General features: G+C 37.3%; 1 long non-coding RNA gene across 2 annotated transcripts; it reads left to right on the top strand.

The window, feature by feature from the left end:
* Positions 1–3,816: 3,816 nt before the first annotated feature.
* On the top strand, positions 3,817–7,654 carry LOC109156967. 2 transcript variants are annotated; one of them, XR_002050142.1, is made up of 3 exons: positions 3,818–4,078; positions 6,038–6,172; positions 7,404–7,654. It is a non-coding gene; the product is annotated as an uncharacterized LOC109156967 (long non-coding RNA). The 2 variants fall into 2 exon arrangements; XR_002050141.1 differs by lacking the exon at positions 7,404–7,654 and having other exon boundaries at positions 3,817–4,078; positions 6,038–6,293.
* The last annotated feature ends 6,650 nt before the right edge of the window (positions 7,655–14,304 follow it).

Below are 14,304 nucleotides of genomic sequence, written 5' to 3'. Positions count from 1 at the left end.
CTATAAAAAGGTGTTGCTTTGGTGGACAAGTACAATATAATGTTTGATAGATCTCTTTAAAAATTAAAAAAAAAAAAAAAAAAAAAAAAAAAAACTACAATGGTTGCTTGAAAAAATGAAAGCTTCATTTTATAGCAATCTGAAGACTTTTCCATGACTGAATGTTAGAACCAATGTTATATATATATATATATATATATATATATATATATATATATATATATAAACATAATAAGTTCCAATTCAGGTTATACCCCTGATTTTTGTCCCTATTTTCTGTTAAATTTTTTGTACCTTATACTATAAAAGTTGTACTGTATAATTTTTTGAACAAAAATATCCCTGCCGTTATAACTTCTGTTATCTTTTTTCACACTATTATTACTATGTACATGCATACACAATAATTTTTTCTTACATCCTTCAATAGTAAGTTTTAATTCATTTAGGTTTTAATTAAAATGTTAACATAGTTATATATAGTAATTTATCATTCTATAATTTTTACCTCAAAAATATTAGTATGAATTATACAATTATATATATATATATATATATATATATATATATATATATATATATATATATATATATATATATATATATATATATATAGGGAAGGGATCAGGTGCATTTGTTGCTTCCCGTGCGGTGGATTAATGTGTGTGAGGTTTATACTTAATGTGCGTGAGATTTGTACTCAATGTGCCTGAGATTTGTATTTAATGTGCGTCATGTTAATATGCGTGAGTTTTGTACTTAATGTGTCTGAGTATTGTGTTTAATGTGCGTGAGATTTGTGCTTAATATGCGTGCGTATTTCAGAATTACGAGCTCAGAAGGAAGCAGAACAGAAACTCACGCACATTAACGCCCAAGCTTCTTGTTACTTCTTCCTTCAATTTGGCCATGGATTCTGGATTATCAGCTACCTTCAGTGCAGTTGAATGTTTATATAAATGACGCACGCATAGTAAAATTTGCACAGCAGCTAAGTGTGGATTTCTGTTGTATTATTCTCATAATTTTTAACCACCATAGCTCGCCTCCGCATCATCATCATCAGGGAGGGGGCAAATAGCTACTGGGATGGGGAAGAAGCTGACATCAATATTTTCTGCTGCATTTTACACATTCACACACATTAAGTACAAATCTCAGGCACATTAAGCACAACACTTACGCACATTGAGTACAAATCTCACGCACATTAATCCACCGCACATCCCCACGGAAAGCATTCAACGCACGTGAACCTTTCACTATATATATATATATATATATATATATATATATATATATATATATATATATATATATATATATATATATATATATGTATGTATACGTATATATATATATATATGTATGTATATATATATATATATATATATATATATATATATATATATATATATATATATATATATATATAGGTATGTATGTATATATAGAATTAGGTTTTGGTGTGGTTAAGGTGCTCAAGTGCGGTTGTGTGGTTTAATTTGCGTCATTCATCTCGCTTAAATCAACGTCCAGGATTACCAAAATTTAAAAAAAAAATGCGGTGGCAATTTTGTAATTTTTACATCTAAGTCAAAATTAAGGTGAGCGGTGCTGTGATTAATGTGCGTGAGGTTGTTATATAAGATGCATGAGTCTTGTGCGTGAGTTTTGTGCTTAATGTGCGTGGGATTGTGCTTAATGTGAGTAGTTGTTAAAACTTAAAGTGTGGGCTTTTGTGCACACATACAGTATCTATATTACACACACACACCAGGGACGGAGGCAAAGGGGGGGCAGCTGCCCCCCCCCCCCCCTCACCCCACCCCCACCCCATATATAGTCTTTGTATGTATTTATGTATATATAGTACAGGTTTTAGTATTAGTATAAAAAAACTATACATTGTTAACAAGATTTGAGTTAGATTAGGTGGTAGAGCACATATTTGATAATTGTGCGGTCAAGGGTTCAAAACTTTGAATCAACATAATTTTACAATTCTTTTTACTCATTCCCCTATGACTTCTTTTTTTTTTTTCTTTTTTAATATTTAATACACACACACATATATATAACATTCTTTTATATTCTTTTATATTAATAATAAGATGTGTAATTTATAATGTGTTTTCTATTCAAATTATTTATGTTTCATATTTTGTTATGAATATTTTTATAAAGTTTTGATGTATTTTATTTTTTTTCCATATCCAACAATATTTACAACTATATTTCTTAGGTAATTTATTTATTTATTTTTAAATTATCAATTTTGTTTTAATGTTTCGCCTTTACTGGAAAAATTGTCTGAATCCGTCAGTATTATTTTGCCCCCCCTCAACCGAATTTCTGGCTCCGTCCCTGACACACACTATATACTATGAAGTATATAGTTATATATACTATACATACGAGGCAAGCGGATTGGAAAATGACTTCGCAAAAAAAAAAAAAAAAAAAAAAAAAAAAAAAAAAAAAAAAAAAAAAACCGAAAAGGAAGTCATTTTTTTTTTCAAAATATACTTATTTTCTATTGACCTTATTTTCTTTCCTCTTGTCAAACACTAAAATTCCAAAAAATGATTTTTGAAAAATCAATTTCCAAATTTCCAAACGCAACCTTAATATATGTCCAACAACTCTCTTAGTTAAATTCACAGTTCAGAGAACTGACTTCCACTTTTGATATTGGTACTGAAATGCATATATGATCAATGTTGCAAAAAACGTTAGGCGCTCCCTAGGCGCCAAGGGGGTCTAGGCGCCGATTTTTTTTTTTTTTTAGTTAAAAATAAAATTAAAAATTAAAAATTTTTAAAATTTAGTAATAACACATAAGGTTTCCATAGTTATTTCTTAGAAACTATTTACGTAGATGGTTGTAAAAGTGTTTAAAAAATTGTTTAAACCATCTAAATACATAAAAAACTAAAATTAAGGGCAAAAGAAGCATTTTTTTGAGAAATTAGTGGACCAAACCGCCTTCGGCAGTGGATAGATCTCGAAAAAATACGCGATTCGAAAAAAAATTGTCCAAAATGGACAACCGAGTCAAAAGTTATGCCTTCCCGAACTTTTCACAATTTAGACCGCCTAGCTGGCTGGCCACGGAGGAGGCCGATTCCGGCCTTCTTCGCGGCGACGGCGGCTGGGCGCCTAGGCGCAATTTTTGCAACCATGTATATGATACAAGTGAATTAACCTATGCTACTTTTTGATAAAACAGGCAAATATGCTTTTGGAATAAGGGCCAAATAGGCCATCGAACTGCACATGATAATACACTTAGGCGACTAAACTCAAAAAACCAACAATTGAGTCCCTAAACTAATCAATTCCTAACAATTCTTCCAATTTGGAGGTTTGCAAAAGGTCATCCTCCAAATTAATTATTTTTTAAAAAATAAAATTTAAAAATTAATTATTAAAATTAAAAAAAAAAAAAAAAGATTCCGGCCAGAGACGAAGAGTTTCTTCGTCACCGGCAGGATTCTGTTTTTTTTTTTTTTAAAAAAAATTATTTAAATAATTAATTTTTAAATTTATTTTTTAAGAAATAATTAATTTGGGAGGATAACCTGTTAACATATTGGAAATCTACAAATTGAAAGAATTATTTGAAATTGATTAGTTTAGGGATCCAATTGTTAATTTTTTAGGTTCAGTGGCCTAATTACATTATCGTGTGTAATTCGATAGCTTATTTGACCCTTATTTCTATGCTTTTAAAAAATGGACAATTCTGTAGTTTCAGAAAGTTTCGGAATGAAGGAGCAATATTTATATATTATCGGGGTAAAATATAATAATTTTTCTAATCAGGTTCATTTCTCTTTCTTCCTTCATTTTTTCTGCAAATTTAAGGCCAAACGGTTGGTCGGAAATCGGAATCCAGCATTCCGGATAGAGGGAAGAAAAAGAAGAAGAAGAAAGAAGAGAGCTAGCGATGATTGGATACGTAACGAAAGTACGTTTGACGTCGTTCTTCGCCGGCGCTGCAACGGCGTCGTTCGCCGGCATCTACCTTCTTCATCAGGATTACAAGGTTTGCCACGACTCCATCGCTCAAGAGGTGCGCTGCTATTCCTAATATAATCCTTTATTTCGCCTTTCTTCTTCGAATTCGTTTGTCGTTTCTGCAAATTTTAGATCTTCTCCGAGTGATCCACTGAAAATCGTTGGAGGCAGACTAAACATCCTTTAAAATAAATTTGTTGTATTTGCTTTGATATAGTTTTGTGGATTTAAGATTGATGTTATTTGCTTCATAGAGATGAAGCCAAGAATTGAATTTTATGCTTTAGTTAAATCGAAACTGGGTATCAATATTTCTTACAATCAATACTAGAAGAATAAATGCTGCAGAATTTTCCTTGATGTAGAGTTATCATTGCTTTCACGATTCTTGTAGAACTCCATTTCTGTGTTTCAATGGCTTACCGGAAACTAGAAATCAGTACTCTTTAATTACTGCTTCAGTGTTGATGTGCGTTTAGAAATTGGTGAGCAAAAGACTGTAAATTTGTTGTTCTCTCGAGATTGGGATTTATGACACAAACTATGAAATAACTAGGCAAACTCGGCAAAAATCTAAGCAACTCATCATGAGTTGGAATCAAGCAAATATCAAATGTAAATAAACAAGTAAAACAAGGCAATAAAAATGAGATAAAACAATTAAGGAAAGTAAGGATTTGGGCAAGGGAGCATAATCTTTTAGATGCAATATAACATATAGGATTGGAGGTAAAATACCAAACTAGGGAATTAAAGGGAATGCACACAAGAATTCTATTATACAAGCCACTCTCATGGTCAAATAAACAATCATTAGGATTAGGATAAGGACTAGGAATTGCCCAACTCTTGTGATGCATCAATTCCAAGTCTTTCAAGCACACAAAATATCTAAAATTCCCCTACTCTCATAATGGGAAATAGAGTTTGTATAAGGAGTAACTTGAAAATTCAATTTAACTCTCATTATAATTGAATGTCCTCACAAGGCATGTCAATGAGTGTAGCGCACCACACGTCAACAAGATAAAATCACAATTCAGTTACAAATGTTAAGAACTCTAACTTGGGTTTCTAGCCCTTTATGCAATAATCACAAATCACAATAATAACATCTAGATAGATTAAACAACCCTAACCCAAGTTTCAGATGGAACTATGTACATATAATTAGCATAAACAAAGTAAAAGCACAAATGTAAACCATAAACCTGACACAAGATAAAATGAAAGGAAAGAGATGTTTTTCGATTGAAAGTAGATGAAGAATTCCAAATTTGATGGTGAAATCCTTGATTACAAGCTTGGAAATTGTTAATAAGATGAAATCTATGTTAAAAAAAGTGAAAGGAAATGAGCTAGGACTATCTAGGGTTTGAACTCCCACAATAAATAGCAAAAATGCACTTATAAACCATTATAGAGCATAGGTGTACAGGCAGGTGTATGGCCAGACGCATGGTCATACAAGAAATTATAGTTTGGGAGTTTTGGTCAAGTGTACGGCCATGTGTATGGCACCATGTACCTGGTACGACTACAGACTTTGCTTGGGAAATATTCTAGTTGAGTCATCCTGCATACGTACTGCGGTATAGTGACAATAGGAGTAGGTGTATGACCAAGCATCCCGCGGTACGGTACCCATTACACCTTGACTAGAATCTTGTTCTTGAAATCCTTACATTTTGGATGACTTGTACACCCTTTGTACGGCCTTACGCACCCAGTACAGGTCTGAAACTTAATATTGGTCCATCTTTTGCTCTTTCTTTTGTCCTCCAACGATCCACTTGACTCAATTTCCTTCCAAAACACATGCAAAATCGATATTTTTCACTTAATCAAGAGAATTTGTACCTAATTGATCAAATGAGGATCCTTTTGATCATAAAAGTTACATTATAAGCACAAAGTGAAGAGTAACTATGGGGTAAAATATGATCAATTATGAACTTATAAAGCGTGCTGGTAAGTTGATGTCCAGCTACTAACTGTTCTTACACAATGTCAGGTGAAAGGATTCCAAACATCACTTGATGATCGCATATCTGCTCTGGAAAAACTGAAGGAGATTGAATCTGCAAAGCATTGAGCTGATTGAATAGATGATTGTATTTCTGTGCTGCTGCTCTCTTGAGCTTTTTAGGTTTGTATTTTCTGGGAAATAATGTCTATTCAAAGCACATTCTGATACTATGCTACAATGATTTTGTTTCCTGCTTACTCAGTGCTTCTTTCTTGATATGGTGTTTGAGTTTGTGGTTTAATTATCTGATGGTAATTACACTTTCTGCATATTGATAGTACGTTAGAATTCATTCTTGGTGGAAGTAATCCATTATCTACCTCTCACTGTGCTTACTTTATTTCTTAGATTTTTTTATTTTTCCAAAAAAAATGGAGAATTGTGCATTGTATTTTTTGCATTGGGCTCTTTCATTGAATGATATAAATATTAGTCAGCCTGCCATAGTTTTTCTTGACAGAAAAATAATACTCTGTATAAAGAAAGGGCTCTATGTGCTGATTCATTATTTGAGATTTTTTATCCAGTAGCACTACCAAAGTGTTTCAAGGGTTGGGTTATCTTGAGTCTTGACATAGGTCTGCCTCTGGCTGAGATCAGGCTAATTTAAATGAAGCCTCTCCCGTTTCAAAAATAAATATGAAACTTGATACACCTTATCAATATCTCAAATCAATGATGGGGTGTGTTTGGCACCTAAACGGGCGCCCAAATTGGACTGAACCTTTTGTCAGGGCAGTCAGGCTACGGTTCCCTCAAGGTTATGGAGTAAGGCTCGATTTTTCAAAAAGATCAGTTTTTTCATCATTGTATGGTGGACTTACTTGAAAAACATGGGAACGAGTGTAAATGGGGTGCTTTACCAACTGAGCTTTAGCCCTTAATTCTTGTGTTATCTATTTTATCATGTAGATAATTTCTTGCCAAGATGAATATTCGATTCTCTATGATCTAACATTAAAAAACAAAAAAAATCTTTGATCTTTTTGAGTGGCATTGCTTATATGGAATATCTCTCTATGGTTGAACTGCAGTGTTCTGACTTTTTCCTTGGTATTTTTACTTTTTAGTAAGGTTGAAGTATAGGTAGTCTGATGATGTAGTAATGGTTGTGATTTCCATTATGGTTTATGGAACTGAGATTTCATCGTTTTTTTTTTTATGCCATTGATTATAAATACAAAGAAAGTAGACAATTATTCATTCTTATTCCTTTGTGATAATATGATACCTGCTCACTCAAACTTTCCTTTTGAACAATATTATTTCATACTTTATTAGTATAATTTACTTTTCTCATCTTTTTATTCAACAAACACAAAAGATTAACTTCCTGAATATTTTTTTTCAGGGGTTAGATATCTTGGCTATAGTAAAAAAGCTGATGCAACGGTGTGTGAAGATTTACTTGGCCAAAACTTCAATTCTTACTTCACTGCTTCGGCTAAAGTCCATACTTTATTGGTATCCTGATTCCTGAGCTTTAACTCTTCTAAAGATTTATTTATTACTCTATTGCTCTGTTGAGAATTACTTTGCTAAATTCCGATGAATTTTACCATCCAATTTTGATGGTCACTCAATTTTTTATTACAATATTTTTAATATTTAATAGTCATCTATTTCAATTTAATAATTAACATAAACGTGGACACGACTTTAGTTACAGAAAATTGCTCTATCCCAAATTGAAAACATGTTCAAGTCCGAACTCTGCCCTTTCCTATGGTATATTAGGTGCTAACGCCAATCTCATGAAATGTTGGATTCTCATCTTAACTATAATAAAGCTATATGGTTTGGGAAATAATTAATGTTACAATTAATGCCACAACATCATTTATTATATATATATATATATATATATATATATATATATATATATATATAAAAGCACAACATTTGAAAAATAAAATAGCTATATATTATATAATCATATAAAAAATGTGTTCAATTAGAGTTTAAATTTACTCATACAAAATTTGAAATTTGCTTTCCAAATGTAATTATCTTAGTTATTATTCGTATTGTGAAAATTATAATATAGATGAAATACAATTAAGAATAAATCAATGTAATTATGTAAATTCTCTCTATAAGTTTATTTGAATATGCACATAATTAGAGATTATATTAGTCATACAAAATTTTAATTTTAATTTTAATTGTAATTGTAATTTGTATTCTATAAAAATAATAAATACTTGACCAATGGAAGCTCAAAAATATTATTATATTAAACAATTTAAAATATTTTAGTTTTTCTATTTTTTATTTATATTTATAATAACATAATTTTTTCTCGTGCATCGCGCGAGTGAATTACTAGTTTAGTCTAAAAGGTCATTCTCATCGCAACTTTGACTAGGTGAAGCATTTAAGCAAACACTTTGTGTGCTCGTTCCCTTTCATCTCCCTTTTTTCAAAGGTGAGATGGAAATGTGATAGGTTTGGCTATGGTGAAGTCCTATTATCATAGGAAAAACACATAATCCATAAACATCTTGCATAGTTAGACCCTAACTAGACAATAGTCCATTCAAAACACCAATCTCACAATCAAATTCATCATCAAACCATTACACAAACCTAATTTTAACAATTCAATTCACATTGTCATCCATACAATGGAGTTCAATCCAAATCTCTAGAGATGTTTAGCTACTCATGCTAGAAAAAGAAGTTAAACAATCAATTGAAGTAATTAACATTGCAATCAAGATCACAAGGAAAATAGTGAGTTGGTATTCAAATTGTTTTTTTTTTTTTTATATAATCTAATATGACATCCTAATAAGCTTTGATCGGATGTTAACTTGTCATAGCAAGTAAAAGTGGTTCAATTACATCTTTTCAAGTTCATGTATTAATTTAGAGTTTTTTTAATTTAATGAATTAAGAGCGTCCCCATTAAGAAATTCAGGACCAGTTTTTGAAGAAAATTGAGTGAGGTGGAGGAAATAGAGAAGAGAGGGAGTTGGTCTCCATGCAAATGAGAGGTTTTTTCAAACTTAGTGGGACCCACTTCCTGCTATCGCCATCTGCGTCACTCACGCATGGCTGTTACAATTGCACCCAGCGAACATGTTAACGGCGCTCTTTTAATTATTATTTTTTATTTACTTTGAGTTGAAATCAGCTTTTTTTTTTTTCTTTTTTTTCTCTTTTCTAATCACATTTACAAAAATTCCTCAAAAACCATTTTTAAAAAAAACTACTCCCTCCGTCCCAAATTGGTTGTCTCATTTGCTTTTTGCACGTTTTTTTAAAGAATTAAAGTAAATGTTATGTATTTTCCAATTATGCCCTTCACTTTTTTATTTTTGGAAATAAAAGCAAAAGTCATAAGGGCAATTTGAGAAAAAGTAGAATGATGATGATGTTCAATTTTGGAAAGAGGACAACATTTTGGGACAAACTAAAAAGGAAAGTAAGACATGCAAAATGGGACAGAGGGAGTACTATTAAAGATGCCCTAATTGTTATTTTGGTAAAAATTGAAGGGCATATTCGACATTTATCCAAGATTAATTGATAAGCTAGAAATAGAGGGCCCCATGCTCCATGCTATAGTCCAGCTACTATGAAAAGGGGCAAATTTTTGTGTGGACCATGATTCACACAGTGTTATGTGCACCATAATAAAAAGTATATTTTTAATATATTAAATGTATATTATTTTTGTATTAAATGTACATTATATAATTGGTAGGAAATACCCCGACCGACTTAAGCGTCACCCCGACCGGTGTGCCTTCGTCCTTTTCTTCTTGTCTTTGCAGGTAACAGGTCGGGTTTCTTGTGAAGAACCCGGTCGGGATCCGACCGGGAGTTACCCGAGTGGCAGTGTCGATCACCGAGCGGTAGCCCTTTAGCGTGAGAGCTGACGAGGGACACGTGGCGGCTCCATGCGTTGACAGGCAGGGCACCCGGGGAGGCGACACGTGGTTGCTACGTGGGAAGCATGCCGGACGGCCGGATTTGTGTCTCCGGCTCCGCGGCTATAAATACCCGCGATAGCAACAGTGTGGTGGACTTTTGGACGATCGATAGGTTGTTGTTAGAGAATCCCGACCGCAGCCAGTCGGCACTCAGAGCAACCAAGTAGATTGTACTTATGGCCTTCACAGGGATCAATAAAAGTTATTTACTTGCTTTAGTTGGTCTTGTGTTATTTAATAACCGCATTACGTGGCAATTATCACTATCATTTTGGCGCCGTCTGTGGGGACCCGTGCAAGAAAGCTACCGTCTTGACGAGCACCCGGTCTCTTGGCAATCATGTATCCGTGGGCACAAAACCTCTTCGCCGACGATCAGGCGGATGCAGCAAGTTCATCCGATCACCAGGCGACCCAGCAGCAAGGTCAGACGATGGACCTTAATCTCAATCTCTCGCCACCTCACCCGTCGAACACATACCCGGCCGCCCAACAGCCGGTGAACTACATCCAACCGGGATACCCAACACCCGGTCAGCAGTACCAGCAGCAGCAGATGCCATATCCCGGTCAATATCCATACCCGGTCTCCAAGACGTCCGTCGGGCAACCAAGACGTCCGTCGCGTCGATCACGAAGCCTTCGGCCGTAGTGACGGTCGAGGCACCAACCGTTCGGGCAAGCGGGACCTCCTTCTGCCCGGTTGGTTTGGTCTTCGGCTTCTTCTTGCCAAGCGAGATCTTGGCAACCGGGGGAAGAGGGGCTCCGTCGTCTCCAAGACCTTCCATTTCTGCAAAACAAAAAGAACAAGGCAGTTAGTTCGGGAAGTAAGGTCGTCCGGGGTGTTAGGGTCGGGAGGAATGGTTAGTATTAGACCTTTACCCTTCCGCTTGCCCCGAGCGGGCATCCTTGCAATCGTTACGCCCCTAGGTTCGGGCTTATACTTCTCGGGCACATCATACACCGGCTCGGGCAAGTCCGCCGCCTCATAACTCTCGGGCGTCTTGAAGATCCAGTATTTGTAGATCTCACCGGATATTTTTGTAGCCGCATCCTTGAGGGCCTGAGTCTCGGCTGGGATGACTTGTTTTCGAAAACGTTGACTCCAGACCCTCTCGACCGGGAGGATCCACGGCTCGTACTTCACCGAGAATAACCGGTTCTTCCACCCCCAGTTGTTCCCGGGCAGCCCCTCGATCGAGCACATGTCTGCTCGGGACTGGGTCATCAAAAATCCGCCCCCGTACGCGGCTGCCAGCACCTTCACCTGGTAGATGAAATTGAAGAGCTCCATGGTGCAGGCCAAGTTGTGTCGACCGCAGATCTGCGGGAAGCATGCGATCATCCGGTGCGCGTTCGGGCAGATCTGCCCGGGCACCACCTGGTAGTAACCCAGGAACGCGGTGAGGAGGCCCGAGAAGGGGAAAGTGATCGGGGCCATAAGGGAGTCATAATGCATCCCGAGCCACTTTCCCCGATGCCGCTCGATGATGTTCCCGAGCTGCCTGCTGGTGTCAAACTCGACCCGACCGGCTAGTGTTGCGGCGATTTTTGCTACTTCGCCTTTGGTCAGTTTGCTCATTTGGGCCTCGACGCTTTCGCTGTTGAGGAACTCAAACCCGTCCCCGCCTGGCGCCGCCGGATTGGCCGGGTCTTCCTCGACCGCCTCCGCATCGTCTGCCCGATTGCCCTCTTGGGGCTCAACCTGAGGGTAATCCCCAATTACCCTCGTAGGCGTTTCCCTAACGCCTTCGGCCGGGGAATTCCGTCCGCTCGTGGACGTTTTCCCGCTCTCTTCGCTCGAGCTCCCCGATCTGCTGGAGCTCGACCCCGACGTCCCAGACGAGCTTGATGACCTTTCTTGCTCGGGGGCTCGGTCGGGGATTTGCTACGGCCATTGAACGACCTCCGAAGAATAGGACATGATGTCCGCCTCCTCGCTAACCTGCTCGACCTCGTCGTCGTAGTCTGCGACCGAGACGTTCTGGCTGTCCGAGTCCGACATTCTTTCTACCCAAAGGTCGGTCGGGATTAGTACAGGGCCCGGGACGCTTGGGTCGAAGTTAGTCTTATCCTACTACTATGCAAAGCTTAAAGTAAAGAGCAAAGCAAGGAAGTAGGGAGCTTACCGATCAGGGAGACTGTGGAAAGCTCGAAGTTAGCTTGCTCGGTTGATCTGCTGAAGTGCTCGCTCGGGACTCTTTGAGTGTACCGGTTGAATCAGAAGATTGGAGAAAGTTCAAATGAAGGCCTATTTATAGGAGAGCGTTTGGGCGGGAAACCAGCCCACTTGCGCGATGTGACCGTTGCTGACTTCGAGGCGACCCTTGCAGTCGCAGAGGCCGGCAGTCGTCGACACATGTCGAGGGAGGGAATGACAGCTGGTCGGTCGGTTTGGTGGCTGACGGTTGGGCTTCTTCATCCCGTCCCGTTTTTTCCCGGACGGTCAAAAAGGCCCGGGCTGGGGGGCTCTTGGTAGGGAATACCCCTACCGACTTAAGCGTCACCCCGACCGGTGTGCCTTCGTCCTTTTCTTCTTGTCTTTGCAGGTAACAGGTCGGGTTTCTTGTGAAGAACCCGGTCGGGATCCAACCAGGAGTTACCCGAGTGGCAGTGTCGATCACCGAGCGGTAGCCCTTTAGCGTGAGAGCTAACGAGGGACACGTGGCGGCTCCATGCGTTGACAGGCAAGGCACCCGGGGAGGCGACACGTGGTTGCTACGTGGGAAGCATGCCGGACGGCCGGATTTGTGTCTCCGGCTCCGCGACTATAAATACCCGTGATAGCGACAGTGTGGTGGACTTTTGGACGATCGATAGGTTGTTGTTAGAGAATCCCGACCGCAGCCAGTCGACACTCAGAGCAACCAAGTAGATTGTACTTAGGGCCTTCACATGGATCAATAAAAGTTATTTACTTGCTTTAGTTGGTCTTGTGTTATTTAATTACCGCATTACGTGGCAATTATCACTATCAATAATATAATGTACATTTGATACGAAAATAATGTACATCCCATAAATATAATGTAAATTATTTTTGTACAAAATGTACATTATTTATAGTATACAAAATATAGTCCACATAATTTGTATAAATCATGATCCACACAATAATGATTGGTGAAAAGGCGCGTTGATTTTCTGATTCACGTGAGCGCGGAACTAAAATTATAAATTAAATCCAGTTAAAAGTTGAACTTTTTGGTCACGAAACTCTTAATTTTTATTTAATATATTTAATAATTAAATATTATATAAGAAACTATAAAAAGTGATCGACGGAGAGCGGAAGAAAGTTACCTCGTGCCCGCGGAGAACCGTCGTCGACACCGGAGTCGGGTCGAGATCCGTCGTAGTTTCGTCGGATTTCGCTCCTTTCGGTTCGAGTCTCCGGTAGATCTATTCATTTATTTCCATTTCCCGGCTGAAAAATGAAGGCTTCGTGTACTTTCGTTGCCTCGGTGCTCGCAGCTTCCACCGCGGCTCTCGCCGCACCCTCCTGTGATAATGAGTCCAACCTCAACCTTCGTTCCAACGAGGTAATTACTCAGTTATGTTTTTTTTTTCTTTTATTCATTAACGCTCCCAATTATTTAAGTTTCCAAGCTTTGAATTGTGAACGCCTTTGTTGAAACCAGTTCTAAATTGTTTCAGTATTTGAACTTCATATTGCTGTATAATTTGTTTATGGCAAGGTGAATGGCATGTAGTTCACCGGATCCAATCAAATTTGACCACCTGTCCACCTCTGAACTTGTTCATGTTCATCATTCGGGACATGGATAGCCCTTTCTCAGGCTTGATTAGATTTGGCCTCTCTTATATGCTCCAGAAATTGGGGTCATAAATGACTTCTTGGATGTGACTTTAAGAGATTTCACCTATTTAAGTATTACTGCTTAACACTTGTTTAGGTTAAAAAATATATATTTAATTTAATTCATTCTATAGAATAAAGAACATATTTTGTTAGAATGATAGTAGTGGCATAAGCTTGTAAAAGGTGAAAGCTTGATATGTGATAAATTCCTCCCAGGCCTTTTCAATACATAAGGGAAAATCAAGAAATTAATGAAAAAATCTTATGAAAGTAACATATATGCCAAGCATACCGAAGTTACATTCTTTGGATTTAATTAACACATTCCAGTGTATATGAGACATTGCAAAATTACTATTTTTTTGGACTTGAATTCCTTGGAACACGTTGCAGTATCATACCAAACCAAACCAAATGGTATTAGAGTTTTTTAAGGGATTTTTTTTTGGGTCTTTGGAATGATTACATTATTGGCTGAAATGTTCTAA

This window comes from Ipomoea nil, unplaced genomic scaffold, assembly GCF_001879475.1.
Source record: "Ipomoea nil cultivar Tokyo-kokei standard unplaced genomic scaffold, Asagao_1.1 scaffold2761, whole genome shotgun sequence".
Classification (NCBI taxonomy): Eukaryota; Viridiplantae; Streptophyta; class Magnoliopsida; order Solanales; family Convolvulaceae; genus Ipomoea; species Ipomoea nil.
This window is presented reverse-complemented; position numbering and strand designations above follow the sequence as displayed.